The sequence below is a fragment of the Vipera ursinii genome (assembly GCF_947247035.1).
Source record: "Vipera ursinii genome assembly, chromosome: 7".
Lineage (NCBI taxonomy): Eukaryota > Metazoa > Chordata > Lepidosauria > Squamata > Viperidae > Vipera > Vipera ursinii.
The window spans coordinates 53,841,270-53,861,115 of record NC_139521.1 but is presented as its reverse complement, the minus strand read 5'-3'; the positions used below and the strand labels follow the sequence as shown (position 1 = coordinate 53,861,115).

General features: G+C 38.6%; 1 protein-coding gene across 1 annotated transcript in view; it reads left to right on the top strand.

Moving 5' to 3' along the window:
* The window catches only part of ANK2 (ankyrin 2), a 334,365-nt gene that overhangs the window by 1,159 nt on the left and 313,360 nt on the right, over window positions 1-19,846 (top strand). The gene's annotated exons all lie outside the window — the stretch shown is intronic.

Sequence of the window (19,846 nt, the reverse complement as noted above, 5' to 3'; positions counted from 1 at the left end):
CCTTCATGCTACCCTATACTAAGGAGAGAGAAAATTCCATGTTGTTTGCTGTAGATGAATAGTATAGAGAAGTTTTACCCTAGTAAAACCTATAAATGTCATGTGCACAGGAACACCCTGTCATACAAGCATATCTGCATTATTACAATACAGAACATGTCCCCATTTAAACAGTATGCAAAGATCTCTAGACAACATGTTGCCTGGTTATTTAGTATTACTTATTTTTCTGCAGAGACTGATGTACTTACTATATGTAGGTACAGAATTTCATACAGCAATACCACACAGCAATTGCTGCATCCTCCATCTAAATGACATCATTTATCTATATAACATTCATGCACATTTGCTGCCTAGCTCAGAGATTATGCAAAATACAGGATGTGTGTGTGTGTGTGTGTGTGTATGTATGTATGTGTATATGTGTGTGTATATATACACACACACATATACATACATATATACATACACAGACACACAGACACACACACACACACACACACATATATGTTTTCTGAGGTTTTCGCGGGTGTTTGTATGTAGATCTTTGGTCATTCGGGTTTTTCCCCACGTAAAATTGGAGGTATCAGGGCAACCTTTCGACAAAATCTCATCTGTCATCCTCAGGCTGGTGACTTCAGCTTCGTTCTTCTGGGAAGGGTATGGCTGACTGATGAGAACAAATGAGTTTGAAATGGCCATATCAGTCTCCCTTTAATTCTTTGTTAGCAATCCAAAAAATTTACAGAAATAATGAGTTGTCACAGTTGTGACTACAGCCTGTGGATGCCCTTAGGTTAGGCTGATACAGGCAATAAAATTTGGCCCATATTTGGGCCTTGCAAGGTATTCTAAAATACTTAACAGATACTATATATATACCATATCACATTCAGTGATGACATATGAAAAGTTCCATTTATCTCATCAGGAAACATAATTCATATTACTACTGCTTTCCCCTAGTAAGCAAAGAGACAACATTCTAGTACATTTTTCCCAGCAACAAAATATTGATAGCATGTATGTCAAATGTGATGTTACATAATATTTATATGTTATTGAGGTATAAAAGCCTTATTTTGAAAGTGACACCGTTTTGCCGGAGGGTACAGTTTCAATAAATAACCCTGGGAAGGAAGGAAGGAAAATATAACATTTAATTGTCATAAAGCTCTGTGTGATAATACAGAGATACATTCCATGGTGTGTTACCGAGTGATACAGAATGCAGTTCCACTGTATAGAGCAGAATAGTGCTGCAGTTTGAGCATTTCAGAATTGTGATTTTGTATGAAAATGGAAGAAGCACCCAAAAGTCAGTTCCACACTGGGAAAATGCAAAGGAGCACATGTTATAGTTCACCTGAAATGTATTTTATCATACATTTATAATACAAGGGAGTAAGACTAGCTCCATCTCAGCCTGGATTCAGTCATCAGTAAATAATGTGAAGAATGAGAGGGATGTCATTTAGCAAGTAGCTTGAGCTGCAATATCAGCAAAGGAAGCTAAAATGATTTCAGTGATGGTGCTAAAAAGTTTAGCACAATAATTTCAAAGATTATCTATTAATGCAGTGTCATTTAGTCTTTTATTTATTTTTTTAAAAAATCAGCATTGAACTTTTTAGGGGGTTTGTTTTTAATTTTTATGATTGCAGATATTTTATATGTACAATTCATTTTCTTTGTACATAAATTTGTATTGCCTCTAAATTTGATTCTGTTTTATATCTAAATTATGAGCTGAACCTACCCTTCTGTTGTCTTACTTTCCTTTTGGCTTTTTTCTTAGACTGATAAGCTGTGTCATGGATAAAGGTAATGTCTAGCAATGTGATTTGAGAGATAATGAATTTGGTTTCCAGTGCCATCTATTAAATTATCTAAAATGAATTTGTCTGCTGCAGTGAGCAAAACCTTGCAAAATACTATTAGGATTCTAATAGGAACCACATGGCTTTAGTATCTCTCTCTCTCTCTCTCTCTCTCTCTCCCTCCCTCTCTCTCTCTCTCTCTCTCTCTCTCTCTCTCCCCTCCCCCCCAATAAGGGTAACATAAAAATGTGCTACATCAAATTCTGAAAAATGTAGAACAATGTATACTTGTACTATATATTAACACTTATCAAAATGTATCTGTCATATAAAAATCTTAATCAAATTGTATGCTTTTGGTTAAGGAACAATTATGCAAAGTGATGCACATTTGGAATTACCAATTAATTATTTTCATTCTGTACTCTTTTGCAGTACATGAAACTGAAAGACATATACCTTTCAGAGAGTCCTGCAATCGCTTTTGTATGTATATGTACATATAAGGGCTTGCTAGCATTGTTTACCTGTCTGATGTCACTTCATATACCAAAACTACTTCCAAGTTCAGATTTTCAAAAGCATACTCCCACTTCTTATTATATCTAGATTAATTTAAAATATGGAATATTCTGGAAATGAATAGAGATACTTAGGGTGTTGTCCCTTCCTGCATTCACAGCAGTTGTTTACTTTAGATTCACTGAAGTATTTATTTTTCATGTAAAACATTTTTAAAAACATTTGCAGTGAAATTTGTAATATACAGTTATTCTGTATGCTATCTGACAATAAACTATTGACAATGTACTTACTGCAAAGGTTTGAAATTCAGACAGACATTAAGTTCAGATATTTTCTTGAATAACGAACATTTAACTCTACGGAAGGTCAAAATCATAACTCTAGTCATTTTTTATTTCTCTGCTTTTTTTGTTTCAGAGTCAGCTAGAAAGACTCTACTTCCAATAAAGTCACTCCTAGTTTATTTTTAGTAAGAAGAAAACTGAATAAAATTTATTCTGAGTTTGTTTTTCAGTCTCAGGACTTGTGAAATAAAATATAATGAAGTATAAAACTGAGTTTAAAGATCTTGGTTGGTTGGTGTCTATTTCAGTTTCATAAAATTTACAAGAGAGACAGTTTATATAATTAGTAATTTTTCAACTTTATCATTCTAAATTGCTGGTAAAGATCTGCATTTGAATACTGCATATATTTTTCCATGTGCAATGGGTTTTTCATTTTACTAATGCAGCATGCAGCAAATTTCAGATAGAACTCTGGATCGTATAGTATATTCAAATCCATACCTCTGCAATTCATACCTAGTAATATAATATGCTATTTGTCTGCATTTCCCCCTCTTGTGCCTTAACTGGCTTGCTTCTTAAACTAATATAATCTGGTGAAGTCCTCTTATAGACTTGCTCTAGTGACACATTATCAAAAGTCTACCTATTTATTAAAAATAGGTTCATCATCTAGTTTGTTAGGAGGTTGGAGACTAATTAATTAGCATTAATTTTAATGTTTAACATAATTGACTTTAAAAGTTTATGTGTATCAAATCACATGCCTGTTCTATAATAGAGAAGCAAATAGACAAACCATTTATCACTTTTAGATGCAAACGTATTATTTTTAATCTCATCTTTAAATTTTTTTCTACATAATTCAAGGCAATGAACACACCTAATACTCCTTCTTTCTCCCTTTCCCCCCACAACAATAACCCTGTGAGGTAGGTTGGGCTGAGAGAGAGTAACTGACGGAAAGTTACTTGGCTGGCTTTCATGCCTAAGGCAGGACCAGAAGTCACAGTCTCTTCTACTTTATAGTTTGATACCTTAATCTTATTTTACCTAGACTAAACTGACTCTAGCTTTCTGAGCTGTACCATAAATTATATATATTAATCAACAGTCCACCTTGACTCTACTGTTTATGAGAAAGTCATCAAATATAAGATTTTCAGTGAGGAAAAAGCTGATTTTCATATCTGACTCTTTCTGAATGGCTTTATTTGCTTAAGCGTGGATTATTGAATTATAGTTACATGATAATAATAGTTTTATTAAATTTATATGCTTCCCATATAAACCTTAATTGGTGTTTGTCTGCCATTATTTTTATTCCTTTTGTCACATCACCTTTTAACTGAAGTTATTTGAACATAACATGATTATCATTTTGCTGGTTAATAACTGAAATACAGATATTTGCTCATTCGGTCATTGACCTTGGGTTTCTTTAACCCAGACGCTTTATGTTATCTTTGTAGCATATGTTTAGGTAAAGGTAAAGGTTCCCCTCGCACATGCGTGCTAGTCGTTTCCAACTCTAGGGGCCGGTGCTCATCTCCGTTTCAAAGCCAAAGAGCCAGTGCTTGTCCGAGGACGTCTCCGTGGTCATGTGGCCGGCATGACTAGACACCAAAGGCGCACGGAACGCTGTTACCTTCCCACCGGAGTGGTCCCTATTTGCATTTTTACGTGCTTTCGAACTGCTAGGTTGGCAGAAGCTGGGACGAGTAACAGGCGCTCACTGTTACGTAGCACTCAGGATTCGACCCGCCAAACTGCTGACCTTCTGATCGACAAGCTCAGCATCCTAACCCACTGAGCCACCGCGTCTCTTCATAGCATATGTTTAAAGGGATTTAAATCATATTAATATTCAGTATGCTGCACAAATCTTGAACTTAGAATAAACCATAGTTAATGCAAATACTCTCCCTCACATTGTATCCCGGGCAAGTTTCTAGTCTACTTATCTTTAGTTGCTTCATTTTCTCTTTACCTGTTTCCAATTTTTCTTCCCACCTTTGTAGGTACTTAAGATATGTGTATATGTATCATACTTGGAGCAAAGATATTATGGATAAAGTTTCTAAGCCAAACTGGACTACCTTCAATTAAAATAAAAATTTTGGAACTGATTAAACAACATGAAATGATAGCCAATACAAAGATGGTTGGAATGCTGCCAGAGAAGCTGCTGGATAATCTGAATTTTTTTCAGTTGCTTGGCAGCGAATAATTTATCCATAGTTTCTTTATACTGGTTCAAACATCTTGTGTAAACATGCTGAATGACCTGACTGGAAGCTAGTATTTTTAAAACTGTATTTTAAAGGATTTGTTATTCTTTTTGGGAACAATCAATTAAATTTTTCTAAAGCCTTTCAACATTATAAGACTCCAAAATTTGTTTTCTTTGCTTTTTTAACATACCTGTTTCATAAAATAACTAAAATGTGTGGCTATGTAACCTCTTTTGGAGGACACACTTGCCTCGAATGGTGAATTTTTCAGGTGGCTGAATGACAGTAATAAAGACAGCAAAGTCAGGTGGTTTTTGTCCAGTAACAAACCAAGGTAGAACATTGCTCAAAAGTGAAAATAGAAATATTGTCTTGCTTTTGCTTAGCTAGCTTATGGTTGCCAAGTGTTAGCAGGTGAGAACTGTGAACTTGGCATTGAGGCTTTATTCGCTGTATTTGGAGTTGGAATGCTTGGTAATTGTAAGGCGCACTTGAAGGCTACATGCTGAAGTTGAAGCCAGTGGCTATGGACTTGAACCAGGGGATCACGCCCACCAATGCTTGTTGGCTAGTGATGCACACATTTATCTTGCTTGTTGATTAGAACAACTCAACAGCATCATCTCAACCTTTGCTTTGAATGAAACTTCTGCACAGGTAGGGAAGTTTACATAACAGCAGAGTAATATTGCTTGAGGTGCTACAGTGCTGACTGGGCTGATAATCAAATTGCTTTGATAAAGATTTGTACAACTTTACATGTATAATAACAAGTAGCAGAGAGTTGGGCCAGGTACACAATTACTTTCACATGACATTTCCGCAGGCTGTTTGCAGAACACTGATGTCTTATATGGAATATACTCAAGAAATACTGCCCTGCATTTTCCTGGCTACTGCCTAATCTATTAATATAAGAGCTATCATTCATAAAGTAATTGGATAGTAAGCTAGATGGTAAGGTTTGAACTGGTTATGCTCCTTAAAAAAAATTTGTGTATGTGGGCTTTCAGTTTTGATTCGATGACTCTGTAGACAAGTCCCTGCAGTTTTCATGACAAGGTTTTCTGAAATGGTTTGCTATTGTCTGCTTCTTAAGACTGAGAGAAAGTGACTGGCCCACTTAATTGGTTTTGTGCCTAAGGTGGGATCAGAATTCACATTCTCAGTTTCTAGACTGATGCCTTCACCACTAAACTGGCTCTCTTTAAGAGATGAATTGACTAGCGAATGTAGAATTAGAAATAATCACTCTATTCTATCCTGAATTGGATTAGCTTTATGATTAATCGTATTAATCAGATTCTTCAGTTTCTTATTAAACTTTTCTTGAAAATAAATATGGGCATTTGCTTAAGTTGTGTTATAGAAGATAGTATTGGAAAGAATTGTTTTGCATATATGTACCTTAACGCAGCCTTCACCCATTCTCTTTTAACTTTGTATTTTATATTGGTGTGATTTTAAAATGCCCTGTAAACCGCCCTGAGTCCTTCGGAAAGGGCGGTATATAAATCTAATAAAATCTAAATCTAATAAATCTACCCTTTTTTATTTGATTGTCGGCCTTCTAAGAAGAAACTTCTATTGAACTCTGTATCATGTGAGGAGCCTCTGGTACTATTGATTGAGCATCCTATTACCAAATGGAAAAATTTCTAGAGTGATAAATGTGGCTGAAGATTTTATTCTTTTTTGAAGGTGTAGGTGCAAATGAAACTGTGAAGATTTAAAAAAAAGGGTGTCAAGATGTATTATCTTTTAACAGTTCATGTTGTGGGTGACTTGCCATGACCTCACTTGCACTTTACCACAACACAATCATGCTCTGACAATGCCACTCTTTTCCCTGTAAGTTATCATTAGGTATACCAGATTTAAAGTAGTTGTTTCCTCTTAAGATGATACCAGCTCACCACGGCTTCAAGATGTGTAAAATCTTACACGTTGTTATACGTTACTTATATACCTGTAAATGAGGCTTGCTGACTTGCTGACGATGAGTGTTGTGTCTGTAGATAGTTGCAAACATGTAAATAGCAGGTTGCAAAGAAGGTTCTTTGAAGCGGGAGATTCTGGTGCAACTATTGGTTAAAGTTGTAAATAAGCGGGAAAATAGCGATTGATGATTGGTTACAGTTTAAACAGTTCTAGTATAAAAGCTTGAAACATTTGACAGTTGTCAGTTGACTTATGTGTATTGAATAAACTCTTTCATTGTGAACCACTCTGAGTCATTGTCTACCTGAACCAAACAACTGGCGACGAAGGTGGGATAGACGGCAGACCAGAGTAGGTTCGGCGGAACAGCTGCGCATAGGCGGCAAATTTGAAAAGAAGTCACAGTCAACCACAAGCGGCCGCGGCGGAATCAACAATCCTCTGAATGGCGCAAATCGGGTCCTTGAAAGAATTCGACCCAAGCTTCCCAGAGTACTGGGAAGAATATGTAGGACAGGTCGAAGGGTTCCTGCTTGTTAACGGGATAACGGATGACCGAAAAAAGGCGGCAGCTTTACTGACCATATGTGGCACACCAGTGTATCGGATCGCTGTAGGACTTTGTCAACCACAGCCGGTCTCAAGCGTTCCGTATGCCGATCTGTTAGCCAAGCTAACAGGAGATCCAAACTCTTTTGGCGTCGTATTTTCAAAAAAAGAAATCAGAGACCGGGCGAATCGATCCAAAAATTCGTTGCTGCAGTCAGAGAAGCCGCAGTACGATGCAAGTATGACAACTTGGAAATCAGAATCCGGGACCGAGTGGTACTTGGCTTGCGAGATGAGCATCTACAAAATAGAATTATCGCCAAGCCCACCGGCGATTTGCAAGAAGTACTGGACGAACTATTAACTTATGAATCCACCGGGTATCGCGACCCCCCCCGTAATAGCATGGCTGCATCTGCCGAAATTAATCAAGAAGGCCTTGTGGACTGTGGGGAGGTGGACCAACAATGGGAAGCTGACATCGCCGAAGTCACCAGACGGTTTGGGAAAATGGCGGCAAAACCATCCCGAAGCGACGGGCCTGAACCGAACCGCCGATTCCAAACCTCAACACCGCAACGACAAGCAACCGCGACCCAACGACAATGGAGAGACACCGCAACGAGACCGCGCAACAATGACAACCGATGTGGCAGCTGCGGGGGCAATCATCCCCGTGAAACTTGCAGATTTCGTACCGCCAGATGCAGATTGTGCGGGAAGACCGGCCACATTCAAGCCATTTGCAGGGGTCGTGCACGCGACAATCGCCTACATGAAGTCGACGTTTGGCCCGAAGGTAAGGTAACCCCTTACTATAGTGGCAAAGAGACCCCTAGACCGTGGGCTAAATTTCCGAACCGTGGGGAGGTGGCGCGAGTCAATCATAGTAGGAAGGAAAAAATTAATAATTTTCCGGAAGGAAAATTAAAAATTATAGTACAATTGCAAGGGGTTCCTTGCAAAATGAAAATAGATTCTGGGGCCTCAGTGTCCATAATATCTAGTGAAACTTTTAAAAAGATTGAACAAATAAGTGGCAGAAAAATTCCACTTAGTTCAACCAAAATCCAATTGACCGACTTCCAAAAAACCCCAATAAAAATTAAAGGGAAAATTACCCTTAGTGTTAAATATAAGGGGTTTAAGGGAGCTTTAGATTTAATAGTTACTGAAGGCCATAGGACCAGTTTGATAGGCCTTAACTGGTTTCCTGCCCTGGGCATTTGGATAGGGGGAATAAACACAGTTATTAAAAATAAGACCCTCGAATCAGTCTGCGATGAATTCGCAGACGTATTCGATGGGTCTTTAGGTAAATATAAAGGGCCCCCAATTAATTTTAATTTGGATCCGTCGGTTAAACCCATCCGGCTTAAGGCCCGAAGGGTGCCTTTCGCCCTTAAGCAAAAAAATCGAGGCCGAGCTCGATAAGCTTGTAGGCCAAGGCGTCCTAGAACCAGTCGAGGGTGGTTTGTGGGAAACGCCGATCGTCACACCCCTTAAACCTAATGGGGATGTGAGGATCTGCGCTGACTACAAAGCCACCCTGAACCTGGGACTGAAAAAACACGCTTACCCGGTCCCGACGGTGAAGCAGGTCCTCGCCACGATACAGGACGGCGCCATATTTGCCAAGTTAGACTTGGCGCAGGCGTACTTGCAATTAACTGTTTCTGAAGAGGCTGCTGAAGCTCAAACTATAGTTACCCACAAGGGGGCGTTCCGAGTCCACAGACTGCAATTTGGTATTGCAGCAGCTCCAGGCATCTTCCAAGAGGTGATGGAGAGGACCTTAAAGGGCATACCTGGTGTATGCCCTTATTTTGATGATGTTCTGATAGCTGGAAGAAATGAAGAAATATTAGCAGAGCGTCTGGAACAGGTATTGGAAAGGTTTAGGAGGGCTGGACTTAAATTAAAAAAGGAAAAATGTTGTATTGGGGTTAAGTCCACTGAATTTCTAGAATTTAGGATAGACAAAAATGGAATTCATCCTACCCCTGATAAAATCAAGGCAATTAAATTGGCACCAGAACCAAAAAACAAGGCTGAATTACAAGCCTTCCTTGGATTAGTTAATTTTTACCACACATTCGTGCCACACAAAGCTGCCATAGCAGAACCTCTTCATAGACTTTTAGATAAAAAAACCCCGTGGCAGTGGCTTGACAAACATAGAGTTAGTTTCCAAACATTAAAAAATATTCTTTCTAGCCAATCAACAGTAACCCATTTTATTGAGAATAAACCAATTTATTTAGCTTGCGATGCTTCACCTTATGGTGTGGGGGCTGTTATCAGCCACTTGGACAGTCATGGTGTTCAAAAGCCAATCGCATATTATTCCAGGACGCTTACTAAAGCAGAGCGGAATTATGCACAGATTGATAGGGAAGCATTAGCAATCGTGGCAGGAGTAAAAAAGTTCCATGATTACCTTTATGGTAGGAACTTTACCATACTCACTGACCATAAACCATTATTGGGACTGTTTACCACTGATAAACAGACACCCCAAATAATGTCGCCCAGAATGCTGAGGTGGTCAATTTTCCTCTCAGCATATTCATTTTCCCTTCAACACAGACCAGGCAAGGAAATGGGACATGCAGACGCCCTTAGCAGACTGCCATTAAACAACACTGAGGAAGACCCTGCTCCTGTGGGACAAATAATGTCTTTACAGGACATTCCTGAATGCCCCTTAACTGCTAAAGATATAGCTGAGGCAACCAATAAAGACCATATCCTAAAAAGAATTATGGCCTGGGTCCTTAGTGGGTGGCCAAGTACTAACCCGGATGCCAAGTACATTCCATATTTTAGAAGAAAGGATGAACTATCATCCCATTTGGGATGTGTTCTGTGGGGAAACCGTGTTGTCATTCCTGAAATCCACAGATCTACAATTTTATTCTAACTACATGAGGGTCACCCTGGAATAGTACGTATGAAGGCATTGGCTAGAAGTCACTTATGGTGGCCAGGACTTGACAAGGACATTGAAGAATGTGTTTCTAATTGTTATTTGTGTCAGCGTTCTAGACCTGAGCTGCAACACACACGTACTCATAAGTGGGAGTTGGCCAGGAATCCTTGGTCTAGGATTCATATTGATTTTGCTGGACCTTTCCAAGGGTTAACCTTTCTAGTAGTAGTGGACAGTTTCTCTAGATGGCTAGAGGTAGTACCCGTCAGTTCAATGACTTCAGGTAAAACAATACAAGTCTTAAGGGGCCTCTTTGCCACTCATGGGTTACCTGATGTAATTGTGTCAGATAATGGGCCCCAATTCACCTCTGTTGAATTCCAGGATTTCCTCAGGGCCAACTTGATTAGACACACGACATCAGCACCCTTCCACCCGTCCACCAACGGCTTGGCTGAACGCAACGTGAGAACCACCAAGGACGCATTAAAGAGAATCATCCGTGGCGATTGGCACCAAAGACTGGCAGAATTCTTGCTGACCCAACATACGACCCCTTGCACGGCTACCGGAAAAAGCCCAGCAGAAATGAGGTGGGGAAAAAGATTAACCACCAAACTGGACAGGTTACATCCTGACAGACTACCATCAAGTGCTGAACCGGACATTCCAAACAGATCATTCAAAATTGGGGACCTAGTCTGGGCCAGGAATTATGCACAAGGGGACAAATGGGTCCCAGGGGTGGTCACTGAGATAATGGGACCTTTGTTTTACACTATTGAGGGGGAAGGGAATAGGGTTAGCAAAAGACATATAGATCAGCTAAGGAAGAGAACTATTGGTAGCATGCCAGTTGATGGGGATCAAAGTATACACGGGGGGAACATTGCATCATGGCTTATTGATAACAACCTGCCAGTTAGTGGGGAAGCAGAAATTCAAACCAGTCCGTCCACAGCTAACCAACAACAACACAGTCAAATTGACTGGGAGCTGCCCCCTTTGAGCAGGCCCGCATTAGCTGAACATCAACATCAAACACAACAACAATCACAACTTGTTAGCAGAGAAGCATCTGAGCCAATTATTCAAGAGTCCAGATCCACCAGTGTAAGCCAGCCAAGCAGACAATCTGATAGCGATGACTTAGGTATCCAAAGCAATAGATATCCATCAAGATATCCATAGGCCACCCAAATACTTAAGAGACTATGTCAATAAATAACAACAACTGGGGGGTAAGGGGTGTTGTGTCTGTAGATAGTTGCAAACATGTAAATAGCAGGTTGCAAAGAAGGTTCTTTGAAGCGGGAGATTCTGGTGTAACTATTGGTTAAAGTTGTAAAGAAGCGGGAAAATAGCGATTGATGATTGGTTACAGTTTAAACAGTTCTAGTATAAAAGCTTGAAACATTTGACAGTTGTCAGTTGACTTATGTGTATTGAATAAACTCTTTCATTGTGAACCACTCTGAGTCATTGTCTACCTGAACCAAACAATGAGATTACAGATGTACTTTGCCAAATCCTGGGAATGGTGGGAATGCCATCACACTGACTATTTTCTTCCAGCATTTGTACTTTTGTTTTTTGAGTTCCTTTCATATCTATTGACTGCTTCTATTGCTTTTGAAACTATTTCCAGGCTTCCAGGAAAGGAGGATAGACTTATCATTTTATCTGGGGAAAATAAGTTTATATGGGGTATTCCACTTTGTTTTCTAAACTCTATCTTTACCTTAAAATAGAGCAGTTCCACTCATTTCAGCTTCCAGAAAACAAGGTGGGATGTTGAATCAGACTTTTGTTACTGAATTGCCAGTTTACTTCCCAAGTTCACTTTTTGATTCTTTACCAATAGCTAGTCAATTTCAATTTTCCAGCTTCTTAGAACTTGGGACTTACTTGCACAAACAAGGCAGGACTTAAGTGTTCTTTCTGGATATATTTCTGCCCTATTGTCTTGCCATATCTTTATTTTAGCTTGGAAGATGCTAAAATGAGATGTGGGAGAAGGGATAGATAAACTGAATGAGTGAAACCGGGCCCACTCTAGTCCTGCTTTTTGGATGTTTTCCTCATTAACAGGTAACGGAACCAGTATCGGAGCAAGAGGAAAAAAGCAATAAACTTTCCTATGAAGAGTGGCACAGTATCAGTCAGCAGTGATTCAGAAACGGCACAGAAGAGACAGGATAAGAGGTTGGCAGGGGGGACAGTACATGTTATTCCGGCATTGTTTGGGGTGACAAACAGTTAGCCCTCTAATTCAGTATTGGTCAAAAGCCTACAAAATAAGCAGAAATATACTCTATATATCAATAATATATGAAATGCCTGTCAGGATTTTATATAATAAAATGCATTTAGCTCATTATTGAGAAAATATTTTAAGAATCATTGCATTAAATTTAAGTTTTTCTTCTCTTTCCCATTCTGTTTCCTTCAGTATTGTATCTTTATAATTAAAAATCTAAGGCAAGATTATCTTTTTGTAAACATTTGTACAGCTTTTCACTAAAAATAAAAGGATTAAAATCCTATAGTTTGTCAGACAAAGGGTTATATAATTTTTGAGAGCTGGTGTGGTCCAAGAGATTTTTGAAAGTGGGAAATTAAGTTTTAAATTCCTTCTGGACAATGACCATAGAGAAAACTTTCCAACTTCAGTATTCAAACCACTTTTATTCTGTTTTAGTTTTTTAACTCTGGATTGATTCAAAAAGTTGCTTATATGCCTGGAAAAATTTTTTATTCAGAATTGGGAGATACCACAATTTCCAGGAATTCCCCCTGAAACTTCCATGTTTTCATGTCACATCTCACATTGTTTTGGAAAATCAGCTTTCAGGTGGTTAGAGAGGCTTCAGTGCTGAAAAAGTAGGGAAACTAATTCATGAGTTCTTTTATATCAAAGACAGACTTCGGGTTTGGAAAATCTTTTTTAAATTATTTTCTTGTTAACAATTGTAATGCACAGTAACCATAAGCCTATGCAAAAACACAACATTAATTAATGACATCTGAGCTCAGAAATATGACTGAACCATGTGCTTTAACTTTTTCTTGCTCTCTATGTATAAATCCATTCTGGATTATTTCCTTTGGGTTTCATTTATGTTATTTATTTCAGCTGTATAATTTAGGATAGAACCAGTGATTATTATAGAAAAACTGAAAATCAGAAATCTTTTCTGACCTATTTATCATCTGAGATCTACCAGTGAATTCTGCTATATTTTCTAGTTTTTTCTGATGTGAAATAAATTTCTTATATTTTAAAGTAGGAATATCTTGCCCATCCTCCTGTCATTAATTTGACCTAAGAACAATATTTTCATTAACTCTGGATGAATAAGAAGCTCTTTATTAGAAAGGAAAAGCTTTGACTACCATCAGAAATAACTTTATACTAAATGGATAAAATTATAGTAGATAAGATTACCTGGAACTCTTGGTTAATGTAAGGTAGAAATTGTGATAGAAACATTGGGAAGAACTAAAAAGTATGTGAGTATTTTGTTTGTATTTTTATTCTGTTTTGGCTCAGGGTGAAACAGTGAGTCAAATTAGTAAAAACAATTAGTTTTCACAGTTAAATATATTATATCTAAACAGTTCCAACTATAGAAATCTTTTGGAATGATTTGTGAAAAGTTACATTTTCTTACAGTAAGTTTAAAAAACTATTTACACCTATGCTCAATATAATCCCACTGAATTCAGTGCAGATCACTCTTATGTAAGATTCCACAGGTTTGCAGTCATAGCCATAAAACCTAATGACAAAATGTGAAATTTTGGCTTACTGAATATAATGCATAATCCATAACTATTAAAAAAATGGTAGATGTTTATAAGTTTTAATGCAGTAACATATTGTAGCCAACATATGGGCACGAGTCAATTCCTTTATGTATGAACTATTTGGAAGATTCAAATTTGCAATTAACATATAGATTTCTCTGTAATTTGTCTGATAACATTAAAATAATAGCTGTTTTTGTTTTTCCTACCAACTGCTGGGATCAATTATATGTGCCTGTTCCACATTTTTCTGTTGTTGGTAATCAAATCATGGCTGTGGTTGAGTCCAACAATATGGCTGTGGTTCCCACCCTAAGAGGAATAAAGCTGACTACCCTGACACTGTGCAGTCTGAGAACTTTGTCGAGTATCTTGCACTGCATATTGTATAACTAATTTAGTTTTAAAAAGAGAAGTCTGCATGGTTGTAAAGTACTCTGGCTTATCTGCATGCTTTAATTGCTTCCACAGAATATAGGAGCACAATGAAGCAAGGACTTGAAACTTTTCAATACTAAAGGAATCTTTGTTTACGTAACAAAAGATTCATTCATCAGAAATGCTTGCAAAAGATTAGAGATGAGTGTACGCTATGTTAACCATTTTATTCCAGCTATACTGGAATCAAAGCTATAGCTATACCGCTATAACTAGGGCTCTATGTATAACAGCATCTCTTCTTTAATCTGCATTTTAATGCAAATTTCATGTTGCATTTCCTTGAACACTGGTGGTAAGCAGAGTGCTAACCGGTAGCCAGTGGTAAGTGATTTTGCTTTTTCATTTGTGTCTGCCTCTGTCTCTACCAATCTGTTGCATAACTGAAGGCTTAAAGTGTAGGCTGCCTATCTTGATTTCTTCGCTTTTTGTTTCCCCTCTCATTTTCTTCTCTGGCTAACACATACTAAACACTGATTTGTTTAGCTATTTTCCTTCAAAATTCATACATTTTTAACAACAGTAAAATTTGGACTTGGTTCACTAAGCCTGACTTATTTTATTTATGGCTTTATATTATGCCTGAATCCTGAATTGTGGCTTATTCATATTTTAGTTCTGGTTCGTTCTTTTTATTCCTTTTGAAATCTGGGTACAGAAAAAAAAACCAAACGGAGGAAAAACAAACCCGATGCTGATAAAACAAGAGGTGATTATTTTACTTGTCTTTTTGACTCTTCTTTGCTCAACAAATTACAGTGAATACAAATCCTGTCTTATGCTAAATAAACCATGTTAATTCATTTTCTGATTCTTCATTTTGTTCACCAAATCTGTCACAGAGTGCATGTCTGTTTCAGCCAAAGTTTGAAGCATAAGATTAATAGCTGGTAAATTGGAAGCCAGATTGTTTTTAACCCTTTGTTTGGTGCTTATGTTGAAATGTGTTTAAAATGCCATTCCACTATTATGAAATTATATGACTCTAATCTTTCTTAATTATATTTAGGTCTTTTTGATAGACCTGCAGTCAAAATAAAAATTTTAGTTGTGTTCCCCATCTCCTCAGCAGGCCCTGTGCATGTATATATTTGCTAAACAGCATCTGACTGATCTGGTTGTGTGATCTTTGTAAATTCCTGTCTGATATTAGTATTAGTTTTATTTATTTATTTATTTTATTTTATTTTAATTCCATTTATATCCCGCCCTTCTCCGAAGACTCAGGGCGGCTTACAAACTTAGCAGTAGCCTTCATTCTATGTATATGCCTGCTTATTAGGGCTTTCACACCCACCCCCCCAAGCGGCATTATTACAAAGTCAGCTTAATTGCCCCCAACAATCTGGGTCCTCATTTTACCTACCTCGGAAGGATGGAAGGCTGAGTCAACCTTGAGCCTGGTGGGATGCGAACCTGCACTAATTGCAGGCAGCTGGTGTTACTTAAGGAGGCATTAGCCCACTACTCCACCAAGGCTCTTTTAAATGAGAAAGCATCTATATTTATGTTGGTCTGTTGAGAATATACACAACAGGATAATAGGAAATTATGAAGAATTGATCTCTTTTAATTACAAAGTAGTAATGTTCTGGCTTTGTGTTGCTCAGTTGCACCTACTGTTCAAAGGTTTTTGGAGCCAGAATTCAACAAAAAAATTTTTCATGTGCCTGAAAGAGATGCTTAGCTCTGGAATTTTCTTTCCACAAAATTTCTCAAAAAATTATTAATTTTTAAATTTATCAATCTACCCATCACTACATGGCAACAAAGAGATAACTAGGTAAATGTTGAAGAACTACACTTTTTTGCATAAATTTTATTAAAAGTTTTAAAGAGAAGATAAAAATAGCAAAAACTAATGCAGAATAAAGAAAAAAATCAGAGAAAGAAAACAAGTGCAGAAAAAAGGAACAGAAGCTTCCAATTTTTGTTGCAGCAAATTTATGTATTACAAAGATATCTCTTACTTTATGGTTACTAAAATAGCTCTCATTTTTTGTAATCTTCTAATTATCAAAACCACAAATCACAAGTACCTTTTTTTCTGTTTTATGCAAAAAGTTTATAAAGGACTTCTAGACAGCCATAAATGTAGATGTCTTTTCTTTGACCAAGGAAGTCAATTTAGTCATCTCTGCAAATTCTGTCATCTTCACTGAACATTCCTCTGTTAATGGATAATGTTGAGCATATAATAATCTCTCTGTAGTGGTCATATACATAAACAAAGCTCATTTTTCTAGCTATCTGTCCATTAGTCAAAAGGCCAAGAGAGATTCTCAGATGACCATTGCTCCCCATCACCCCAGCCTGGGGCCTTAGCTGGTGCCAAACTCTAAAACTGGCTGAGCACATCTTTAAGAGGGGAACCCCCCACTTTTTGGAGTCAGCCAGGCCTTGGTGATGTATGCCAGGTTGACTTGCTCCTTGCCAATAACTTCTTGGACAAGGAGATCTTTATTCTTGACTGACCTAGCATTCACCAGCAGCAGCCAAACCCCAAAACCTGAGTGTCTGCTGTCTGTTGGCACTGGGAGTGAGCTCTTTCTGTCATGGTCAGATCATGCCCTGCTGTCTCTGAGGTTCTCCTATGCTGCTCCCATCCTCAGGGTGGCAAGACCCATTTGAGCATCTGCCCCTGGCAACTAGTGGACCTGAATGGGTTGGAACTGGGATATCTCAGGGCTTTGCTGTAATGGTCCTGCCAAAGCTCTGATCATGTCCTGGAACAAAAAGGTGTCCGAAGCTTTGGATAGAATTGCGCCTGTGTGGCTTCTATTGACCCATTGCTCCCAATGCTCCCTATCGGTGACAGAGGAGCTGCATGTTCTGAAAAGGACTAAGGGATGAAGCCGACAAGATACAATTAAAGCTGATATTAAGATCTACCTCATGGCAGAAATAGCAGTGATTGTTTCCCTGCGCTTATTACATCGGCAGAGTGTCACCTGGTAGCTCTGTTCAGGATCACCTGGGTCCCTCCTGGGACCTTCAGGGTTGTGCAGAGAAATTTGTGAAACACCTGATGGACAAAGTTGCTCAGATTCGTTCCCAGTTGGAACCCATGTCTGGTGTAGGTTCATGCATGATGCCTCGGGAAAGGTTGTAAAGTTTGATCCTGTTGGACTTAATGATGTGGACAAGGTCCTCAGTGCTGTCAGTGCAATCACCTGTCAATTAGATCCCAGTCCCTCCTGGCTGATGAAAGCCTACAGAATGGTGATAGCCAGGTAGATTCAGGCAGTGATAAATTCATCACTGCAGGAGGGGATACTTCCAGGATCTTTTGAGGAGGCCCTGGTTCATCTTCCTCCTCAAACCCCCCCCCCATCTTTTGATCCCACATGTCTGGACAATTTCCGTTCAGTCTCCCACCTTCTCTTCTTAGGGAAGATGATAGAGAAGATAGTTGCTTAGCAGCTTCAGAGCATCCTGATTGAAAGAGATTATTTAGATCTCTTCCAGTTTGGTTTCAGGCATGATTATAGGACAGATCAACATTGGTTGCACTTGTGAATAATTTCTTGGAGAGAGTGGGATGAGCATCCATCCTTGCTCTCCTTGACTTCTCAGTGACTTTCAGTATAATTGAGCATGGCATCATTTTGGGCTGGTTGTGATATTGGGCTGGGGGCAGCCTCTTGAGCTGACTGGGTTCCTTTCTCCAAGGCTGGTCCTAATTGGTTTGATAGGGAGTGAAAGTTCAGTGCATGGCTGCTCCTTTGTGGTGTGCTATAAGGCTTTGTTGTCTCCACTGCTTTTTAACATCTACATGAAGCTGCTGGGTAAGCTCATTCGCTACTATGGGATGATACTCAAGTTTACATCTCGATCCCAGCTGACACAAGTGATGTTGTCATTTGCCTTTTGCAGTGCCTGGAGGCTGTGGGAGTCTAGATGGGGGGGAACAGACTTCAGCTGAAGCCTGGTAAGACTGAGTGGCTTTGAGTGTGTGGAGCTTCCCATTCCAGACTTTTAACATCTTTTTAGACTGGATGGGGTTGGACTATCTCAGACAGATCTAGTGTGCAATCTGGGGGTTTTCCTGGACTTGACACTCCTGCTTGTTGAGCAGGTGGCAATCATGGCTAGGAGAGCCATTGTGCAATTTTGTGTGTTATGTCCTTTCCTGGACTGGGAGTTCCTGCGCTCAGTCACTCAAGCCCTGGTCATCTTATGGTTGGACTATTGCAATGTGCTCTACATGGGGTTACCCTTAAAGACTATCTGGAACACAGCAGGGTGGGCAGTTCTTGGGGGTCCTAGGATGGCCTATAGTACATCGCTGTTCCGCAAACTACAGTGGCTGCCAGTTTGCTTCGGGGTCCAATTCAAGGTTGATTATTACTTTTAAAGCACTGCCTGGCATGAAATCAGCTCTCTGAGAAACTGGCTCACCCTGATGGGATTAGTCCACCCCACCTACGCTGGCAAAAAGGGCATGCTGCGGGCCCATCAGCCAAGGAATTTCAGCTGGCAGGGTTTGGAAGAAAAGCCTTTTCTGCCATGGCTCCTGCCCTGGAATATCATGCCCCTTCAGTTGAAATCCATAGTCACCCTTTTGTTCTTCCAAAAGGTCTTGAAGGCAGGGCTGTGCCAACTAACCTGGGGCCCCAATGGGGTGTGGAACTTTGGCGTAGATAATAACCCACCTCCACTCTCTGTGTACTTTGCTCCCTCCCTCTCCATCCTGTATTAAAACAAATTAAATTGTTTTAATCGAATTTAAATTTATGTTCCTTATTGTTCTAATGTTTTATGCATTTTAATTGAATATCTATAGGCCACCTAGAGTTCTCTTTGGTGAGATGGGTGGTGTACAAGTTTAATAACTTGTTTGAAATTATCTGAATTAGTATACATATTTATTTTCAATTTTTTCACTTTCTTACAGGTCCACCAAACATAATATATCCCTTCATAATGTTCACATTTCCAGCATAGATATACATTCTAGACAGTCTGTTTATTAAGCAATACCAACAGTACATCATTTTATAAAATAGAATATAGTGCAAATTTCATTCCTTTCAACTGTATATTTTCCCTTAACCATTTGTATATTATAATCAAAGTTTTTATCCCATTTTATCATAAATTATTACTCTTCCTCTTAAGGTCTCAAATGTCAACAAAAGTTTATATACTTTAGCAATTACATGTTCATCATTTGTACATATCTCTTTTTCAAACTGTTCCTTACACTGTTCAAAGCCATAAAATCTTTTATCCACTTTAAACCATTCTGGTAATTGTACATAAAGGAAAACATCAATAAGTATATCCTTCCATTATTAAATGTTC